We start from the raw sequence: 22088 nt of genomic DNA on the forward strand, positions 1-22088 counted from the left end.
ATATTTCTGTGAAACCTCAAACCAGCTGGCATACAAATTGCATAAAGGAGAATATGAGTTGTGTGTGTAAAATTAATTCTCCTGGATCCTGGGATGCTCTTGCTATTGTTTCCTTCACACAGTGACCTTCTAATTAGCAAGCTGAGCAGCTGAAGGGTCACTTGTCATCTGTACAAATTAGGATTTGGAGTAGTGGTGGGAGGAGCCTAGGGGGTCTGGGATTACAACACGAAGCAGCTCTCCTGTCCCAAACCCCGGAAAAGGATGATTTGTGGTTTGCCAGTGTGAGCCTGAAGATTGCTTTTGGGGAAGGGGAAACCATACACAGAAGAAAAAGAAATGAAAACATGGAGTCTTCTGCATGTTCACATACAAGCTAAAAGTTGACGGACATATTTCTAAGTGTTCCTCATCCAGCTTCTGTGACTAATCTTTCAAGCAGTTACAAGGCAGCACCTTGATCAACCTGTGATTTCAAAAATGCCCTCAGGAAAACACCTGTGTGCCTCCAGGGTTCGTTGTGTTCGGCGACGAACACAGATTCAGATTCCTGCTTCCGATTCCTGCAGCCGGATTTGCCTGAGCCTTGTTCTGTTTTCTTCCCTAGACTATAATTTTCAAGTCCATGAATGTTTAAAACAAACACAGCCACAAATACACAGCCATAGGACACGGGAGGAAAGGCAGTCACCCACCGCAGCCCATCAGCCTCCTTACTCTTCAGAGAAGCCTCTCCAGTCTGCAGGGGGCCACATTCTGATCTGGGGGTCCAGTAGGACATCTGCAGGCCCACTGTCCTTTCTAGGACAGAGTCCTCAGCCCAAAGAGAAGACAGGAATGGCAACCTTTCCCATCCATGCCAGAATCAAGAGGCAGCCGAATGCCATGGTAAACCCTCCGGCAATCAGCCGGCTTGGCCAGTAACAATTAAAACACTACGTCTTATCACTCGCCCACACCAAAATCAAAAGGGCATTGCATTGTGCCTAAAAGCCTGGATGTCCAGTTCTACAGCATTCCCTAGAGTGCAATCCTAAAAGGATTATCTACAAATTTAAAAGGTATCCAATAAATAGGCGCTAAATATACTGCTGTATACTCACATGATGAAATAGTACAGGATAATTATACACCATGTTATTATGTAAGAATAGCACTGACCTGCTGGGCGTGGTGACACACACCTGCACCCCAGGGGGCTTGTTAGTTTAGACCAACTGTGCTACACAGACAGGCCTTACCTCAAACGAAAGGAAATAAAAGAGGGAGGGACCCTAAGCACTCAAACTGTGTGAGGCCTGTTCTGAATATTTTAAGTACTTCAGCAAATAGTAAGTGCTCCATTAATGCTCACTGACGTGTAAGGCAGCTGTCGTTAGCATTCCTGCCCTGGCTGCAAGGAAGAACAGAGAGGCTGCGTGAGGCTGCCCGCTAACTGGTAGACTCTATAGAACAATACTTAAAAGCGTGGGAAAATGCTTCTGCCATTAACAGCCAACAGAAATTTTCAACTACATTCTGACTTTAGAAAATCGCTATTTGTCTTTGTGTACACATAGTGCCTCAGTGTCTGCCTGAAGGCACAGAAGAAAAGTAAACACAACAAAGAAAAGCACTGCAATTTCTCTGCTTGATGAGAGTAGAGTGGGTTTGTTGTTGTTGTTCTTTCTAAATATTCAAGATGCTCTAGAATGTCTATGTATTATTTTTATAACCAGGAAAAACTGTGTCTAAAAACTGAAGCGGTTGGAGGCCAGGTACCCGTATTTCCTTTAACATGCTCACTTCCCAGGCTTGCACACGTTGGTCTGGCTGTAGCACACTGAAAACCACAGCGTTGGTCAAATGAGTGCTGACCAACATCTTCAAGCTTCACATTTAACAGAATCCCCTGTGAGAATATTGTTAACCGAGATCCACACTGATTTCCATGAAACTCACTAACTTAAAATGTATCTAACTGTAAATAAGAGGCATCTATTGTAAAAATGCCATTAATGTACTTGAATTTTGTTGGAATTAAAGTTCTAAACACAGTAGTTGCCCTGCTAAAAGAAAAGAATCAGCAGTTCTGGGGTGGCCAGCAGTAGGAAGAAGCTAGCTGCTTGGCTAGATTTTCATAGGTCTGTTATGCAAAGATGTGGGGCAGCAGAACATTCTAGAAAAGAAGACTATCCTAGCAAGACCAGCAGCCCAGGAAGAACAGAGATTCATTAGATTCAACCTCCCAACTGAAGTTACAGTTCAGATACAGCCTAGGTATTTCCTACAAATTTCCATCACCACTCAAAACTCAAAGGCCAAGAAAGCATCATAAAAACACTAGAAGAAAACGCCAGGTGAGCTAAAATCCCCAGGTCCCTGAGAGAAAGGCTGCTGCATCTCACTCCACAGAAAGTTAGGGGCTGGGGATCTGTCAGTCAGCAGCGTGCTTGCCCTGACAGGGTGAGAACCTAAGTTCACATGCCCAGAACCCACGGGAAAGCCTGGCATGGCGTGCACAGCTACACCCCAGTGCCAGGTCCTGGGAGCCTGCCTAAGACAGGCTATCTACTCGTGAGGCCCCGAGCCGAAGAGAGACTGTCCCACACAAAAGTCAGGAGACCTCTGAGGAAGCGTGTGCTTATTCTTCTGGCCTCTGTATGTATGCATGTGCTCATGTGCATCTGCATAGACTTTGCACACTCACACATTTCTAAAAGTTAAAGTAAACTGAAAGGGAGTCTGGGGGTATCTGCAGTGCAGCACGCTCACTTTATTAATATAAAAAGATAACTGGCAGGTGGGAAAAGTCACTTCCTGATTGAATCTAAGATTTGCCACCAGGAAGAGAAAAAGGAAGGGACCATGTTTGCAGAAAGCCAACTGGAAATGAGCACAACTTTTTCTCTGGTGCAACAGATCCTGCCCCCCTCCCACCAAGCTAGGAATCAGTGACACTAAGACTGTGTCTGGAAAGCTCGCTGGGGAAACATGGCAAAATTACAAGAAGGAAATGCAGGAAACGTCGAGAGCCACATGAAAGCACAGTCTTCACCTCATAAAAAGCAGGTGAATGAAAATAAAGCAGTCAAAGAGCAATTTCACTACAACAAAATTACATCTCAAGTTTAGAAACATGGACAAAGAAATCATTTTATACCCACAGGTGTCCGGTTTAGATTGGTAATCACTTTGAAACACCCAGGAAGAGAATCTCCAGCATGAGCTAGCCTGTGCCATGTCTCCAGAGCGTGCTTTTCATGTATGTGTAGAGGCGCTTTTCCTAATGTGTGCCTGTGCCTCACGTGTAATTTGTGCCCACAGGAGCCAGAAGGGAGCTGCCATCTGGGTGCTGGGAATCGAAGCTTGGTCCTCCAGAAGAACACCCAGTGCTTGTAGCCTCTGAGCCTTTTCCTGACCCATTTTCTTGGATGCTAATTGATGTAGGAGCCCCCCCCATAGGTGGTGCCATCCCTAGGCACGTGGGCCTGGGTTACAGCAAAGGTAGACAGGTGTGAGCCTGAGAGTGAGCAGTAGCAGTGTCTCCTGAGGCTCTGCTGGCTTCCTCCCTCACAGTTCCCGCTTCTACTTCCTGCTCTGGCTCCCCATCATGGTGGACTGAAACCTGTGAACCAAATAAACCCTTTCCTCCCACAGGCTGTTTTCAGCCGTGGTGTTATCACAGCAACAAAAGAAAGCCAGCAGAGCTAACCAACTTTTTAAGGTAGAGTCACAGCACATGCTCTCTGGGATGGGGAGGAGGGCAGGCGATTTCAAATAAGCTGGCATAACTACAGTACTGGACGGCTGCCCCACTTGATAGACACAAACGTGGGTAGAGTGTGCGCGGACACACCCTTCACTGAGGGAACGACCTGAAGAAGCTCGGCCCCACATGCAATGGAAAGGGCGCCTGCGGCAGTCTCCCTCCTGAGACCAAAGGCAACACCAACACGCATGTCCGTGCAGGGTGTGCAGCTGCGACGCGTCATAAAGCAGACAGATGCATTGGCACTTCCTCTCTGATTTCCTTGCACGCAAGTCCTAGAACCTTTGGGCTTTTCTAAAGGATAGGATGAGAGAGGTGGCTTCGGTGATTCTTGATGACCTGCGGGACTCTTGGAGGGCGGAGGACATAACCAGCTACTGTATTACAATATCCCCCCATTCCTCCACCCAGTCCCTCCATGCTCCAATCCATGACCTCCTGGGAGGGGAGAGAGGCAAGATATCAGTGAGGAATAATGGCGTTCAAGGGCTGCAGAAACACGCCCTGAGGTCAAAGACAACCGGGGCTATGTCTCAAAAAAAAAAAAAAAAAAAAATTCACCATGCACAAAGTGCTGGTCAAGCACACACAGTAAGAACAGTAAACAACGGAGCTTGGCGTTTCCTCAAGAGTGAACAAGAACGTGCCCGGATGATGGAGAATGGGAGATGCCCCAAACCTCACAGAATAGAGAGGGGCTCCCATGCTCACACCCTTCCAGGCTTCACTATCATCACCTGGATATTGGTTCGTACACTTTCCACATGACCTGTTAGAAGGAAATATGCCAACGGAGTGCATTCTCACAAAAATCTATGTGAGAGAATGCACAAGAAAATTAGCAGGATTCAGTCATCTTCCACTATGCATAAACTTCAAGATAGCTGGACATGTACATATAAATTTCATGCATGCTAGATGCTCATGCAGGGAGATGTGCATGTATAGGTGAAATATATGTATATATAGGTATATATAGGTGTGTATATATGTGAAAGCCTGGGGAATCATTCCTCAGACACTTTTTGTTTTTTTGAAATAGAGTCTCTGTCTGGCTAAGGCGCTCCAGGGACCTGCCTGTCTCTGCCTTTCCAGAGCTGGAATTATAAAGGTATATCTACCTCCACATCCAGCATTTACATATATATGTACAGATATGTTATGGGGATATACATACACACATGTATGTTCTGGGGAGATGTGTGTGTGTGTTCTGGAGCTCAAACTCCGGTCTTCATACCTGTAGGGCAAGCATTTCAGCACGTGAGCCATCGCCCTAGCTAATAACAGAGGAAATCAACTATCAGAGGAAATCTCAACTATCTCAGCTATCAGAGGAAATCAGCCTTTTAGGAGTAAGAGGTCCCAGACAGCTTAGCCAACCTCAAGGGGTCAGCCCTAAACCCAGATGGCCAACACTTAATGCTCTCAGAAGCATATATTAACAAACTTATGTATACATCTCTAGCATTTATAATTAGAGACTGAGAAGCCATGAATTTGAGAACTGGGAGAGATGAGGGAGGAATTGGAAGCAGAGGATGATGGAAATACGGTACTCACATGAAATTCTCAAACAATTATCTCTTTAAAATTTGTGGCATAGGTAAGTGCTTACAGTGTAACAGGAAATAGCAGCAAAATTAGATAAAACACAGCTTCATGAATACACGGATGAACTTCAAAGTATAATCTTAAACAAAACCGCCAAGTAGAGAAGGGGACAGACTATGTGAGCCGATTCATAGAGAGAGAAAAGAAGCTAAAACGGGAAGCAACACACAGAGGCAGATCCATCTTGTACGGAAAGAAGATGTTGAATGGCGAAAACTCACAGGCTAACCGTAACCACGGGGCAACACGGCTGAGCGTGACACCCAGGAGAGTGTTGAACTCCCTGTGCTACACTCGGTGCATGGGGGCTGGTGTTCCCTTCACTGTTTTCTGTGAGTTCTGCGAGGACCTTTATTTGTGGCTCCTGGTGGCTGTGGCGCTTTGCTTTGGTGTGAGCCTTTTTTGCACTGCTGTCCTCAAACCGACAGCAAGCCTACCCCTGCCTCCCAGGTGCCAGAAGAGGCTCACAGCGCCACGCCAGCCTACACTTTCATTTGTGTGTATTTATATGTGTGTTTCTCAGGTTAAAAAACAAAATGGGGCTGGCAGGGTGGCTCAGTGGGTGAGGTACTTCCTAGTGAGGTTGACACCCTCAGTCCAAACCCCAAAACCTACAGGGTAGAAGGAGAAAAAACACTTCCAAAAGTGTCCTCTGAGATCCACAAAAGTGCACCAGTGCGTGTGCACACACACACACAAAACAATTTAAAAGCCAGTATCAAGTGCTACTTTTCAAAGGAACTGTCTAGTGAGTACGCTACCTGGTAAGGATGGTGGCCTGCTTGTCCCTCCTGAATCCCTGGTGAAATAAAAGCTTCAGATGCCACAACAGAAGAGTTCCATAGCATTGCCAGCTTGTTGCCGGAGAACCTCAAGGGTGTTTGTTCGTTTGTTTGACTGACTGGGGAAGCACACACAGCTCACGTGTGAGGTCAGAGGACAACTTGGGGATATGGTCCTTTCCCTCATGTCAGTCCTGGTGGCTAAGCCTAGTTTGTTAGACTCAGCAGCAAAAGGCTCGACCCCCTCAACCATCTCACTGACCCAGAAGAGAGTTTTCAATGGACAGAAGTTTTCAACAAATTTCTGGAAAACGAAAGCTAAGGTGTGACCATGTTGACGGGCGAAGCAGGAGAGAGCTGCTGCCCAAAGCTGTGGTGACGTGACGAGCTCCGTGAGTCCCAGGGGCTCCGCGCCAGCCAGCAGGGGTCCGTGGGAAAGAGGAGAGAGCCACACACAGCAGGCAGGAGTGTGAAGTCACTGAAGGTTAGCCTCAGTGTTAACACACACACCCTCCCCCTCTCCCAAACAGAGCCCCTGAGCAGCCTCACAGAACAAACACGTCAGCATTCACATCTAAAGAAACTGAACCAACACACAACACACGTGTCCCGCAGTGCGTCCACGCAGCCCTGTGTTCTCTGTAACACACAACACACGTGTCCCGCAGCGTGTCCACGCAGCCCTGTGTTCTCTGTCACACACAACACACGTGTCCCGCAGTGCGTCCACTCAGCCCTGTGTTCTCTGTAACACACAACAACACACGTGTCCCACAGCGCGTCCACGCAGCCCTGTGTTCTCTGGAACACACAACACACGTGTCCCACAGCGTGTCCACTCAGCCCTGTGTTCTCTGGAACACACAACACACGTGTCCCACAGCGTGTCCACTCAGCCCTGTGTTCTCTGTCACACACAACACACGTGTCCCGCAGTGCGTCCACTCAGCCCTGTGTTCTCTGGAACACACAACACACATGTCCCGCAGCGCGTCCACTCAGCCCTGTGTTCTCTGTAACACACAACAACACACGTGTCCCACAGCGCGTCCACGCAGCCCTGTGTTCTCTGTAACACACAACAACACACGTGTCCCGCAGTGCGTCCACTCAGCCCTGTGTTCTCCATCACACACAACACACATGTCCCACAGCGCGTCCACGCAGCCCTGTGTTCTCCATCACACACACCCCTCTAGCAGCTCCGCTCAGCAGCTGTGCAGTGGCAGCGCAGTCTTGGCTCCGGCTGCCTGTCAGTTTGACAGCATTTTGTACAAATGTGAGCCATGTGATACTGTTGAACATCATTAGAATTATGTGATCAAACACTCCTAGTAATTAGCATGTCAAAATCCAACAGTAAATACACAGTGAATTTGATGAAATGTTCAATGAAAACTTGAAATTGTGGAACAATTAGGAAGAGGAGAATGTTAACGTGCCTTACACTGGGGAACAGGAGGATAAATAGTTTGAGCTTTAGAAAGAAAATGAGCAAATTAACGTTTTCTGTACCCTGGCTGCGTTCTTTACTCAGCGGGAAAGCCAAGACCTGCACAGGCTTCCTCTCCCGGTGGCCTGCACAAAGCTGACCCACTTCTAAGGGGCTGGGAATGCCACTGCCTGGCTTAACCTCAACAAGAGAAGCAAGTGCTCTTGGAAGCTCAGGAAGGGAAGGGGCGCTTTTGCATACAGGAAAGTTTGCACCTGTCCATCTCCCGGCTGGATGAGCACAGTCAAACCACAGACCAACATCTAAAAGACCCTGAGACACCGCTCAACAGGGGAAAGGTGTGTGGCGTGTGCCCTGGGACTAGCAGCCATTGGGGTACTTGGTCTCTGATCTCAGTGAATATCTCTAAACACACATGAAGAGGGAGGTTCTAAGAAGTCACTCCCCTGTTGCTGTGATGGAACACTGACCTTGCAGCTTGGGAGAGTGAAGCTTTCAGACTTGGCTTTCAGACTTCGTCACGGAGGGAGGCCGAGACAGGACTGCAAGGCAGGAGCTTGCAGCGGAACACAAGGGGAACCCTGACTGGCTCCTGTGTGGGCTCCTCCGGCATTCTCGGCTCCGGCACTCTCAGCTTGTCCTTACACACCGCCCAGGGGCAGCCTCGCCCACAGTGGGCGGGCCCTCCTACACCAATCAACAACTAAGGAAATGCCTCACACACATGCCCAAGAGGCTGATCTGACTCAAGAGGCAATTCTTCAGGTGAGGCTCCCTCTTCCCACGTGTGCCCACTGATAACTAAGGCCGTCTGTGCCGGGGGAAGAGGCTGGCGAGATGCAGGTGTGTGAGTGGGAAATGCACACGTGTCCTTGATGGGCTGAATTGCCAGTTTCCTATTTTTCCAAGCAAGAACAATTCATTGGAAGCCATGACATTTTAACCATCATCTAATTTTTAAAAGGATGCTGTAATGCCCCACAAAAGCAGGAAGGACTTGATCTCAGCACTTTCTAAGCCCTAGAAATGTCATGGCACGGGGAAAGGGTGTGCGTGTCAGGTTTCCTTTGTAGCACAGATATTGGGTTTCATCTCAGCTCTGACTGGTGACTCACTGCCCCCCACTCCTTTTACTCCACTGTCCCTCAAAAGGCAGTCATAAGCTGAGGAAACAATAGATATCATGATATAATAATATTATAAATAAGTCAGATACTTAGGAAGAACGAAGTGTCTGGGAGTGCCTGGGCAGAATCTGAGCGCTCTTGGCAAGCGGGGGATGAAAATTTTGTTCCGCTGAGTAAGAAGGGTGTGTGTGAAGTGGGGGAGGGAACGGCAGCCCAGTGAAACAGTGAAAAGCAGGATGGAGAGCCCTTCTGAGGCTCCGGCCTAGGTAGGAGACCAGCAAGGGACAACCGAAAAGCTCTGGAGGTTGGCTAAGTGGACGCCAGCTGTGGCACTTGGACTGGGAGTCCCCGTGGAACCCTGACACAGGCAGTGTGCCTGAGCACCCAGCAGACGGACCTTAGTGATGGAGTGCTCATCCGACACAGAGGCAGCTGTTACAGTCCTCAAGGGCTGGAGAGACCGCTCATCCTCCTCAGCTGTGTCTGCATCTGCCTGACTGTCCACACCCTCCCGAAAAGCAACTGAGCTGCTTTTCCAGGTGTGGCTGCCACTTCCTTCAGGAGTTCGCTCCTGGTGGGTAACAGGGAAATGGCGTCACTGGAGAAAAACAGAAAAACAGTTTCAGAAGAGAATAAACACGGGAAACTAATAGAAGGAGCCACTTACCACCATCTATTTGATCATCCAAGAGTAGTTCTGAGCCCCTATATGTACCTGTCATAGTAAGGCACTTGGTACAAAAGACAAAGATCTGTTCCTTTGTCAAATGTACATTCAGGCAGAGGGAGGGAGAATAAGGCATTCTATAGCATGTAAATGCTAGCATCAAAGGAAGAGAAAAACATTTTATGGTTAAGCCAAGGGAAGGGTCCCTAGGAGCAGTGTGATTGGCCCAGGTCCCGTCCAAAGCTGAACTTCTACCATCTCAGATCAAAGAGTCAGAGAGAAGCAACCCCTCCCCATCTTCCTACTTCAGCAGAGGCAAGATCAAAGCACTGCAGAACTGTTAGGGCTTAAAACTGGCCTTGAACTGTCAGCACGAAAGACAGCACCTACATACACGGAAAGAGGCACATGAAATTTGAATGATTCATCTTAGAGCCTAAGAGAGCTGGGAGTGGAGGGGAGACCCAAGACGCCAGCTTTCCAGTAACTCCTTCAAAAGCAGAGGGAAGAAGTCCATTTGCAGGTGAGGTAATGAAGTTTTTAATAGGACAGATAAGTGGCTTGAGTTTTGTCACAGCAATAATACAACAACAGACACTTACATGGCACCTATTCCGTGCCAGACACCATCCCCTCAGGAATAAGCTTAATCCCCACACCACCACCCCCAGGCCAGCTCTGCTGTTAGTGCTTGCCCTTAGTTCTTCTAGTCAACACTTCTAAGAGCTCTGTGTTTGTTCTGTGTTTGGGGTGTTTGTTTGTTGGGGGTGCAGAGCGTCAGCCTTGTGTCTCTGGCCCAGCACAGCTTCTGAATCCTTGCGTAGCTGAGGATGACAGTGAGCTTCGGCTCGCCCTGCTTCTACCTCCCAGATCACGAGTGCACGGCGCCACACCTGGCTCAGGCAGTGCTAGATCAAACCCGGGGCTCACTCATGCTACCAACCGGGGCTCCATGCACCCTGCCAACAGGACTACGACCCAGCACCACACCGTTTCTCCCCAGCGTAAATCCTGTGACCCTTGGCCTGTTTCAAAAGCTTCGATGGTCCAACCTCTTTGGCCAATACTGGGACTGGGCAAGTCCCATGTAAGCAAGCCTTCTGCTGTCTTTAAATGGCTCCAGGGCCTCATCCAGCCATTGCCCAGGAGTCAAACGTCTGCAAAGCAGCTAGAATACACTGAAGGAGGCTGTCTCCAAGCAGATTAAAGAAGTGAGGTACGGTGGTGTACCACCACCTGCAGCCACTGAAGTGAGAGCCACAAAACCACAGCAGCAACAGAACCACCTGCTGTAGGAACGAAGAGCAGAAGGGAGGAGCCCCGGGCCTTGCTGCAGTCTACATGCAAACAGAAATGTGATCGCTCTAAGACTCACGTCCACAGGGTAAAAATAAACCAGCCAGGTCTAGAGAAAGAACAACAACTATTTTTGCCCCTGGGATCAGATAGAAATTTTTCCTGTGCTTCAGAATACAAGATTCTGTTTAACGTAATAAAAATCCTGCAGATATTTCCTACACTAAACAGCGACCAGTTCTCATGGAGATGAGCAGTTCCAGTTAAAAACAGGCCATTTAATGAGCACACATTTGGAAAAGCACTCAGCTCCCTGCCTCTGTCATCAATAAAGACACTGACCCTTACAAAGAAGGGTCTGCACCCCTCCAGCTGGGAGCAGACTTAGGGTCTGAAAACGCCACTGCGCTGCTGAATTGAACTCATTCCTTCCCATATAAATTAAATCACAGAAACATTGTGAGCCTCCATAGGAACAGCCAGTAGGTCACATTCTGACACAAAGTAGATTCATTTAGGAACTTTTGTTTTTATACAGCGATACTGGGAGAGCAGGCAGTGGGAATCAAACCTGGAGCCTATGGAAGAGCAGTCACTGCTCGGAACTGCTAAACCATCTATCTTTTCATCCAGGTTTCATCCACTTTAGTCCCAGCACTCAGGAGGCAGAGGCAGGCAGATCTCTGAGTTTGAGGCCACCCTGGTCTACAGATGATTTCCAGGACAGCCAGGGCTACACAGAGAAACCCTGTCTCAAACAAACAAAAAACAACCACACACATACATACACACACAAAAAAACTGACCTGAAAGAGTGGCTTGAGGTAATAAAGGCATTACAGGAGGCTGAACAGAATAAATCTAGCCATCACAACTATTTATTTGGATATTAAGTATTTAATATGCTTAAGTATTTAAGTACTTACCTATTGAGCTGTTTTAATTAAAAATATTTTTGTTATAAGGGCATCTACTTTATCATCTGAGCACTGAAAGAAAAAGTATTTGCCTTTCACAAAAAAACAAAACAAAAACAAAACCCTCTGTTTATATAGCAGAATCTGGACAGCAAGTAAACACTTTGTCTTAAAGCAATCAGCAGCCTTGTAAACACCCAGCAGAAAACCATGCCAAATGCCACCAGTTTTCTACGGCAGGGTCTGCCCCAACTGATTAGAAATGAAAGAAATACCAAGTTGAGTTAGCTCAACTCGAAGGATTAGCTACAAGCCATAAATAAATGAACTTTAAGTTTCCAAATGGAGCTATATTAACACTTGTGAATAAATGGTCTTTTTTTTTTTTTTTCAGTTCTTCTTGCAGAGAATCATATGCCTAGAAATGTGAACTGATCAAAGACAGAGTGGATTGGGTCAGTGTGCAAATATTTACTCACGAACTTGGCCTTCAAGTCGCATTATCTTTCATTTAGTTTTGCAGTCTGGAGTTTTACATATACGCACATATGTATGTATGTGTACACATATCACCTTCTCAAAAATTTAACCCATCAAAATAACCAATTAAGACACAGATCATGGAAAATAAAATACATACATCTAATCTATGAGTCTTGTGCTTACACACTGAACTATATGTACATCTGCTACTTTTTTGACAAAAAAACATGAGCAGCACTGTAGGGAGGAAAGTTTATTTGGGCTTTTGATTCCAGAAGGACATGTGTCCATCACAGTGGGAGACAGAAAACAGCAGGCACACAGCGAGAGTGTGAAGCTTAGAGCTCAGCTAAGCGGCAAGCATGAAGCAGAGGGAGAAACTTGGAAGTAGCTCCAGGACTTTTATCTCAAAGCCCAATCACACAGAAACTTCCCCAAACAGCATCACCAGCTGTAAATCAAGTGTTCAAATGCCCAAGACTACAGGGAACAAATCCCATTCAATAACATTCTAATAATATCTCAAAGAAAGCACCATATTTATTTAGCCTTCACTATTCCTAAAATGGACTTGAAGTAGGTTAAATTAAATGCATGTTTTCAGGAAGAAAATTAAAATTTGCAATCAAGGAAAGTATAAATTAGAATAGAAAAAGACTCTAGGTAGAATACAAAAACGTGGAACAAATTCAAAAATGGAGACCATAAGGTCCTACACCTACACAATTACAGTTCAGGAGAAAATCTGACCCTGTGCTCTGTAGTGAGCAGGGTGAAAATATAAACACAATTATTTATGATATCCCGTGAGGAACAGCATTTACACTTCTCTAAGTATGCAAAGGCATTTCCTATTCCTTACTATGAACAATATGTTCTAGGAAATGACACCAAAAGATGAGATTAAAAAGACTTCCCAGCAAGGCTGTGATGGCGCACACCTTTAGCCCCAGCGCTTAGGAAGCAGAGGTGGGCAGATCTGTGAGTTCAAGGTCAGCCTTGTCTACAGAACTAGTTCCAGGACAGCCAAGGCTACACACATACAAACCCTGCCTCAAAAAAACAAAACCAAACAAACAAACAAACACCTTCCCAGTGAAGTCTGAACAAGTAAATGGGCCAGAGCTGTTTCCTGTGCTGTCTTAGAGTCTGTCTTCTCTTTCCTCCCTTGTCTTCCATGCCCGATCAGAACTGCTTTCTATTTCTTCTTCCTCAGCAACTCCACTATGCCCATTCCCACCCCACGGTCCTCATCCACGTGCCAGAGCAGGGCTGCAGTCCCTCAGGACGGTGACAAAAGCCTCCACAGTTTCCCTTCATTCATGTATACCAATTCATGCATAAGATGCTATCAGCATAGATTTCTAAAGCTATGCCCATCTCAGCCTCCCCAGACACGTTATTCAGTTTGTCCTGTGCTCCTAAGCAAGCTGCTATCCGAGTCCACACCTCCCAGGGGCTTCTCCTCTGACACCTTGAGCTATCACCTGTAAGTAAGTCCACTGGTCTCAAAATAAGCTGTATCTATCTGCTTCCCATGGCAATAGCCCTGTGGGACATATGCTCTGCCTTCATGTTAATGCCAAGTTTTAATGCCACCACACCCAGGAAGAGCCCTTACTTCTCTCCTGTGAAGTAAGTACTTCTTTGCTCCAGTCCCTGCACCAAATGAGTGTTCTTACTCCAGAGAATAATCATCACATCTCCCCACCTCTCTCCAGTTTTCATTTCTTGCTGCCCCTCGGTTTTCATCCACACTAGTCCTGTCAGCTCCATGTTTGGAGTCACCCTTCGGCATCTTCAAGAGGATATCCCAGCCTTTCCACGACAGGCTCCCCCACACAGCACCAAGTTCATGTCAATCTTTCTGGGTATAGACTCACGCAGTAGCTTACAGTCTGTGCACCTGCCTCCCCCAGCGCAGGGACAAAACCTTAACTGTCTGTGTCCCTGCGTATAGCCCATCATGCTTCTTTGCATGGCTCGCTTCATGCTCATTTACTTACTGTTTCTCTCCTTCAAGGTAGATGCACCTACAAGGAGCACACAGACTGGGCATCTAGACCATCCCCTGGCACACAGTACACAGAAAAGTTCAGGGTGAATGAATGGTGCCTAATCCTGGCACACGCCAGGTACCGCATAGATGTCCACTGGAGTGGATGAATCCTGCATTTTCTAGGAGTTATTTGTATATGCTCCATGAGTTCTGACAGCTGGTCTTGGCATCGTCTCTAGCATCTCTCACAGTGCTTGGCACACTCTGTGCCTTCAATAAATTTCTATGAGAATTTCTATCAGAATGCTGATGTGCAGCCCTCTGAGGAAGGTGAATCTATATTGAAGGTGTTGCAGAGTGCTTGAGCTAGGTTGACTATGTGTGAACATGGAGAGATGGAATGTTATAGGCCAAGAGACAAAATTCTCTTGAACTCTTTGTTGTTGTTGTGAACAAAGCACCTCCTCCACCCCCAGAGCTGGAGCCTGAACTCAGGAACAGGCTAGTGCTCTACCACTGAACCACATTGGCCTCTTTTTACTGTTTATTTTGAGCTAAGATCTTCCTATACTGCCCAAATCCATGCTGAACTCACTCTGCAACCAAGCAGGCTTCCAACCTGTGATTCCCCCTGCCTCAGGCTTCCTGAATTACAGGCCTGAGCCACTAGGCCTGACTTGATTCAGCCCTTCAAAGGCCAATCACCCTAACAGTTACGCCTCGCCTGACAGTCTAGCGATTAACAGGCAGCCTTCTCAGAGTATCTCACTTAGCTCGGCACTCTTCTAAGCACCCCACACTTGAGCTGAGAAGCCTGCAGGGTTCTGAGCATCTGCAGTCTGCAGCCTGTAGAAGACGCCTCTGCGTGCGCACCCACCTATGGATGCCCCACTGGTACCTGCACTGACTTACAGCTCTCTTCTGTTCTGTGAGCACAAAAGTTCATGTGACTTCCTCCACGCCAGAACATGTGATTCACAGTAGCTTGAATCTGTGTTCCTGAACCATTATCACTCATATTTGACTCAGAATAAACAATTTTCTTATTTCCAAGAAAACAGAAGCGGAGTTTTATACTCACGTTGGTTCGATCACAGTGCAAGCACTTTGAAGTTTCTCTTCTAAGCCTGAATCTGTCTGCTCTTTCCCAGGGAACATGCTGGTCTTGTGTTGTAGTGCTGAGAATGGAAAGCTAGCTCTCGCCTGGCTGCTTGGCCAGCCCATGGTTTAGTTCTTACGGCATGGCACCTCCCTGCCCAGGGAAGGCAGCCATGCAGAGCCGTGGCCAGAGGCCTGGGTCCAGACACCGCTCTGCCCATGGCTACCAGCGTTGCTTTCAAAATCTTTCCATCTCCGCTCCCTCCCTAAAAGATTAGTAAACCTGTCCCTGTCGTGCAAAGCAGCTTATTGGCTTTTGCAGACAAATGGTGAGACCTGAGTCCTGTATTGCCCCTTCCTTACCAGTTTTAAATTGTCCAAACCATGTCAGAATGATCACAAAATACATTGTGTGAGCCTGAGCAGGTCATTATTGGAAGCAGCAGGGAGTTGCGTTTATAAAGCATGAATTCTCCTCTAACTTTTCATGAACACACAGCACTCCGGTGTTCATCCAGTGGCACAGTGGCCCCAGTGTGTTAATGCCACCATTCTGGAGGCTTCCTGGAGCCAACACAAAATATTTCCCAAGATGTCACTATGTCACCAACAAGAGTAATTCCCTTTCTTTTAATGCCCCACACAGGAAATAGCAGTCAGGCAATGGACATGATCTGTGCCTCTCAAATACATTGGGTAACGTGACCCCAGCTTAAGAGCAGAAGATTAAAGAAGCAGTAATAACAGACTAAATGAAAATGTAAGTGCCTCTCAGTCAAACCGCCTGCAACATCATTCAAATCACTCTAGGGACAATTCCATTGGGGAGCTCCTGGGGGAGGAAGGGGGCGCAATCACACAGATGAAGGTCAGCCAGGTGCCAGGAGGTGGCAGCTCAACTGACGCAGAACAAAGCAAATCCGCCCAATACTTCAGGGGTTCTCCCACCAGCCTGTTGACCAAAACACAACAATGTGCTTGAGCTGACACTCAGCAAAGGGCCATTCTTCAGCAGGCCTCATTCAAAGGAGCAGAAGTTCTCTCACAAATCTTGACATTACTGCTAGGCAGAAATAATATATTTGCAAAAGGAAATAATGTCAAAACCAAAGCAGCAGGAAAATGTAAGCTCTTATCGGCAAATAGGAAGGGACACAAAGAGCAAGCGAGCTGAGCCTCCGTGGCTCAGGTGTAAACAAGGACACCAGAACGAAAGGTCAAAAGAACGTTCCTGGCCAAGGACAAAGGTTTCCCACCCAGATGGAAGCCTATGAGGCTATCCACTCCAGTGGGGAAGCATCTAAATTGTCTTGATGGGAGTACAGTTTCTCAAAGGGTTTGAGCAGCAGAAACTATAGCCTGGCAGTGACCCCAACGGAGCTGGGGCAAATACCCACTTGAAGATAATCTCCAGGAGTTGCTTTTGCAGGTGCCCAAAGACTGAAATGCAAAAGGGAGTGTGTGTTATTTAACACACACTTACTCCTGCTTAAAGAGCAGCTCTGGTTTAAGCTACTGCAGAAAAGAAGCATGCTTAGAAACCTTCTCCTGAAATCAGGTGGTAAAAGTGCAGTGCCTTCCACAAAAGAGATGAAGTGCTTACAACTAAGTCAACAGAAGCACTGAGTAGATAATCTTGAGTAACATAATTTTTCAGAAAAACCTGACTCTTTTCAACTAAAGAAAGTGGTGCATGTTCTATACTTACTCACACTAAGAGGAAATTGTCCTGAACATAGAATTCAACATCTGTGAGATGTGAGATTAAAGTACTTTATGATGACCTCAATCCCCTATTGCATGCTTTCCTGGAGGGGAAAAAAAAAAAAAACCCACACAAGTCTTCAAGATTTATTTTACTCATGAAGAACAAAACATACCAGGATGAAGTGACTTAAATAAGACATATCCCTCCACCTCATGGCCAGCAGCAAAACTGAAATTTGCTTCTGCATGAAGAATGACTCTGAAAAATTTTAACAAAAGCAGAAATTAAATTTAAAAAAAACATGTCCATAAGAGAATCAGTCTCTTCGAAGACTACACCTTATTATAACAAGGCCCACCAACACGCAAGACATTTCAGAAACGACCCTTACACGCTGCCTGCATGCATTAAACGTTCTTTTACATTTCAGCTATGGCAAGTTTGGCTCTTTGGATGTGGAATTTGATCTCTGTAGGCTAGACATACTTTTAGAAATAAGGAGAACCTCCAAAAGCATGCAAGTACCTTGTAAACCACAACTCCTGTGAGTGTGCAGGTTTTGAATCAACTAACCACATAGTGAAAGGATTTGAGGAAAAGGTATTGTGAGCATGTATAGATGTCACCCCAGACAATCCAGCTAACTCACATGGTGGACACTGCATTACATAGTATAACTAGTCCAGGTGAGTTAGCACACACAGAGGCATGTGCAAACACTGCCAGCTCATGTAAGGGGCTGAGAGTCTGCAGGTTTGGGCCTCTTCCAAGGGTTCCAGAACTGAAGGATGACTGTACTTCCTAACGGCCATTCTCCAGAAATGCTCAAAAGCCCCTGTGATGAGTTGCAGATATGGAACGAGGAGGCAACCTCACGATTTTTTTGAAAGCTCACTGCTTGTTTCACTGCATCTGTGATACTGGCCTACTGGCACTGTATGTGCTTAATCAGCGGGCTATCAGCCACATCCGACTCATCCTTTCACACCACACATTCATGAGACTAGAATCACACACTCAAGATGCGATAAGTGCTGAAGATATTGTAATAGTAAACACAGGACCACCAATTGCCCTCACCAAGTTTACAGTCAGGTACAAAGCCAGTTTAAGCAGAAATGTGAGTTATAACGGTGGTATAATGTAGAAGAAAGGCAAACGTGAGGTGGACTCCTGGAGCACTGAGACCCCATTGTTAGCGTGTAAGGAAATAAAGTTGAACTGCAGCTAAGTCGGGCACTAAGGAGGCAGGGCCGAGAGGGAGAGGCTAGCGGTGGGACAGGACCGTGCTCCTCCTGAAGAGTGCACAGCACGCACCAAGGCTCCACAGGACACGTTAGAGGGACTGAAGAGGTGGAGATCCTCAAGTCTTAGGGGTTAGTGACAGAGGTAGGACAAGGCAAGGCTGGAGATACAGTCCTGGAGGCTTGCAAACATTGAGCAACAAGACTCTCCAAACAGACCCCTGTGGGAAGTAGAATGGAAGGGAGCACAGCATGAGACCCATGCTGACAGCTACCACGAAGACTGAAGGTCAATGGGAAGTGACCAGGGAAGAGGTTACCATAACAACCCGGAAGCAGGGAGTGCAGATGGACAGGAATGAATGGATTTGAGGGCACATAAAATTGAGGGGAAAAAATGGTCTGAAATATTCTATATTCAACACTTACTTAAAAGAAACCCTTTGGTCTTGCCTGACAGTGTCTTAATCAACTGAAAACCAAAAATGAAATCATACAAATTCTAAGGTCAGTTTTTCAATCAACTTTCTGCATCATATTTACGGTATTTTTGTTTTGTATTTTAGATAACAAAGAAATAGCAAAAAAAGAATAAACAAAACCTAGCATCTCATTTTATGCAAACAAATTCCTGAGAAACTGTGCTGTATTTGGGTGATAAAACAACACCTTCAAAATATTATGGAGTAAACATTTCTCCCTTGCACAAAGCATTTATTAAACATGCAAAACAAATTACCAGGGAACTATACATCAAGTGAAATGGAACCACTCTATTTCCATACATCATTTCTCTTTTACTTTTGAGTCCATAAACTGGACGATTTTATGACTCTGACAGAGTGGGATAGCTCAGATCTAGTATCACCATCACATTTCATAATAAACCATTTAGTAAGTGACTACAATACTCACAAAGCCGCAAAGACTTAGGTCTACGCCTTTACCCACAGGGAAAAATCATTTTATATCTATATTCCTTTGATATGTCCTCTCCAGCTCATACCCTCCAAAAAATACAGCCTTCCCACAAAGCCAGCTTCTCTGTAAGTCTGCCCACAATGTCAGCAACAACGGCTAAATAAAAATTAGAGGAAGTCATTCTGAATGATGCTCCTGAACCGACTAAGCCAAAATGGAGTCACTTATATCACAGCTCCCAATCACTGAGCTTAGCTGAGGCTGTTTGTCTGACCTTCCAGCAAAACAGGATTAGAGATTAACAGCCAGATTTCCCAAATGGGCCAGTTTCAGGTGGTATGATAATGAATTTCCTTCTCTTTTAATCCTTATGCAAAAGAAGTCACCTGAAATAACTGGTGCTCAACAACCAGTTCTCTGCTCTGTCTCTGCTCCAGGGAAAAACCTTGACATGAACAGTCCACACCTGATCCTGTTTCTGCTGTCTTTAAGTTCTTTTCTGTCTTAAAAACAACCTCCCTTCCTTGGACAATCAAACACATTCTATTCTGTAAGATAAAGAATGGTAAATTGCTCAATTCTAGAATTAAGAGTAAAGCTGATTCAAGGATAATAAATATCACATGTTCTCATTCATATGGGAAAGCAAAATAAATAAGTACATAAATAAATAAAATGTTGATCTCACAGAAGACAGAAGAATGTGATTACCAGAGGATAGGAAGGGCAGGGGCAATGTGGACAGAGACATCTTTGGTACCGAAATACAGTTAGATAAGAGGAATAAATAGCTTTCTGTAGCAATGCAGGGTAACTAGAGCTCACAGCTTATTATATGTTTTATAAAGAACTAGAAAAGAGTTCAAAGGCTCCCTTGCACAAAAATATGCTTGAGAAATGTTTGACATGAAAATGCTAAATACCCTGAAATGATCAGTACACACTTCATAAATTCCCAGAACTTGGAAAGCTGAGGTGGGAAGATTTTGAGTTAGAGTCTAGCCTGGACCACATAGCAAGCCCCTGTCTCTAATTAATTAATTGACTAATTAAATAAATAATTAAATAAAACAAATCCAATTAAGATTATTAACTAAAATTATTGCAACTTTGTCCTTTGACAGACACAGTAAGTTCAAAATGTATTCAGCCATACAGAGTTTAAGCCAAGACTCTTGAGATCCAGGGATCTCTCAAATAAAGAAGTTTATTGAGTTAGCAGGAGCGAAACTAGACAGCAGTTAAGAACAAGAGTAACAGATCTAAAAGCCTACAGTGATCTTACAGTCAGAATTGGGGAAAGGAAAGCATAAACTATTTACATTGAACCTGCACTGGCTACAAAAGAGAAGGGCAGTGTGAAATGAGTGGACGATGGTGAGCATGGAATTTGACGATCCTTTTTTCTTTTTTAAAAATTTATTTATTTATTTATTATTAATTACAGTTTATTCACTTTGTATCCCAGATGAAGCCCCCTCCCTTGTCCCCCCCAATTCTGCCCTCTCTCTCTCTTCTCCTCCCATACCCCTCCCCCAGTCCACTGATAGGGGAGGGACTCCTCCCTTCCATCTGACCCTAGCTTATCAGGTCTCATCAGGACTGGCTGCATTGTCCTCCTCTGTGGCCTGGCAAGGCTGCTCCCCCCCGAAGGGAGGTGATCAAAGAGCCAGCCACTGAGTTCATGTCAGAGACAGTCCCTGCTCCCCTTACTAGGGACCCCACTTGGAGACTGAGCTGCCATGGGCTACATCTGAGCAGGGGTTCTAGGTTATATCCATGGATGGTCCTTGTTGGGAGTATCAGTCTCAGAAAAGACCCCTGGGCCCAGGTTTTTTGGTTCTGTTGCTCTCCTTGTGGAGCTCCTGCCCCTCCGATTCTTAAGGAGTGCTGCTGCTTCTGGGGTGGTTGGCGTCAATAGTGAGGATGGTGAGCCGTGCACACGGTGAGTGAGGTGAAGGCCTGCGGGCCGCTGAGCTGGCGTTTATCCAAGGGTCTCAGCATGCACTCAAGGACGCTAGCTGCCTAGCTTCGAGGTCCCTCCTCTCTGTTCTCTAGATCTTATAATTAAACGTGAGGAGGCTCAGAATGTTTTTCTTAGACTGCATAAACTCAGACAAAGCAATGACTACAGCAGCTCAGCATGAACAAAGGGGAACTGGGCTTTTACTGCTCTCAGATAAACAGCAGATATACCATCCACAGTCTAATTCTGGGAACAAAAGCAAAAATAGGCTAATTTTGAGATTTTCCAACTACAGTTTATGATACTCACAAAATGCAGTTTTTGATTTGAAAGAAATTCAATATGGAAATTACCAAAAAAAGAATATAAGACCACAGTAAGTCAATAATATTACTTCTAAAGGCAAGATGCACTTTTTAAAATGCTGCTTTTCGTAATCTAAGTCACAATGTAAGCATTATTTAAAGAAACTCTGCCTATGACTTTCTGTTTTCCTTCCCTTAAAAAACAAACAAACAGCCAGCGAGGCGCTAAGACCTGTGGGAAATGAGTTAGTGTTTGGCCGCCATCTGGCCCGCTTCCATGATCTACAGCACGGATGTGCACGCCTGCATTACGCACAGTGGTTTTTAAACACTCCATTTCTCGCCTGCCACACTCACTCTCTGAGGAAGGCTGTGCTCTGTGCAGCGGGAGTATATTCAAATCTTACCTGGAAATCTTTCCAACAGCACTGAGGAGGGAAAATTAGAAAACTCTCAGCAGTCTTGATTTTCACAAAAGAACAGTAAACGAGACTGAGGTTGGGATTTAAAACCTCCTGGCTTCTACAACTGGAAACCTGCACAGAGGAGGGATTCACAGAAAATCTGAAGCACTGCCGAGCTACCCCAGGGCTTGTGCCACGATGAGGTTTGCCTGGACATCCATGACCACATTAAAATAGGTAAAGTATGTGACCCTCCCCAAGATAAACATGCTCACCTGGTCACAGATTCACACACTGGACAAAGATACTTTACCAAGAGTTCAAGTATAACCATGCCACCTTGTACACTCACC

General features: G+C 45.8%; 1 protein-coding gene across 3 annotated transcripts in view; it reads right to left on the minus strand.

The window, feature by feature from the left end:
* Window positions 1-22088, minus strand: part of Fhip1a (FHF complex subunit HOOK interacting protein 1A) — a 215468-nt gene that overhangs the window by 177591 nt on the left and 15789 nt on the right. The window contains exon 1 of one of the 3 annotated variants that reach the window (XM_060378513.1): window positions 8071-8241. The exons of the other annotated variants lie outside the window; for them this stretch is intronic. The gene's annotated coding sequence lies outside the window, so the exon portion shown is untranslated. Of the gene's footprint in view, window positions 1-8070; window positions 8242-22088 lie in introns of those variants that run through there. 3 annotated transcript variants of the gene reach the window in all.

Source organism: Meriones unguiculatus, chromosome 2 (assembly GCF_030254825.1).
Source record: "Meriones unguiculatus strain TT.TT164.6M chromosome 2, Bangor_MerUng_6.1, whole genome shotgun sequence".
Taxonomy (NCBI): Eukaryota; Metazoa; Chordata; class Mammalia; order Rodentia; family Muridae; genus Meriones; species Meriones unguiculatus.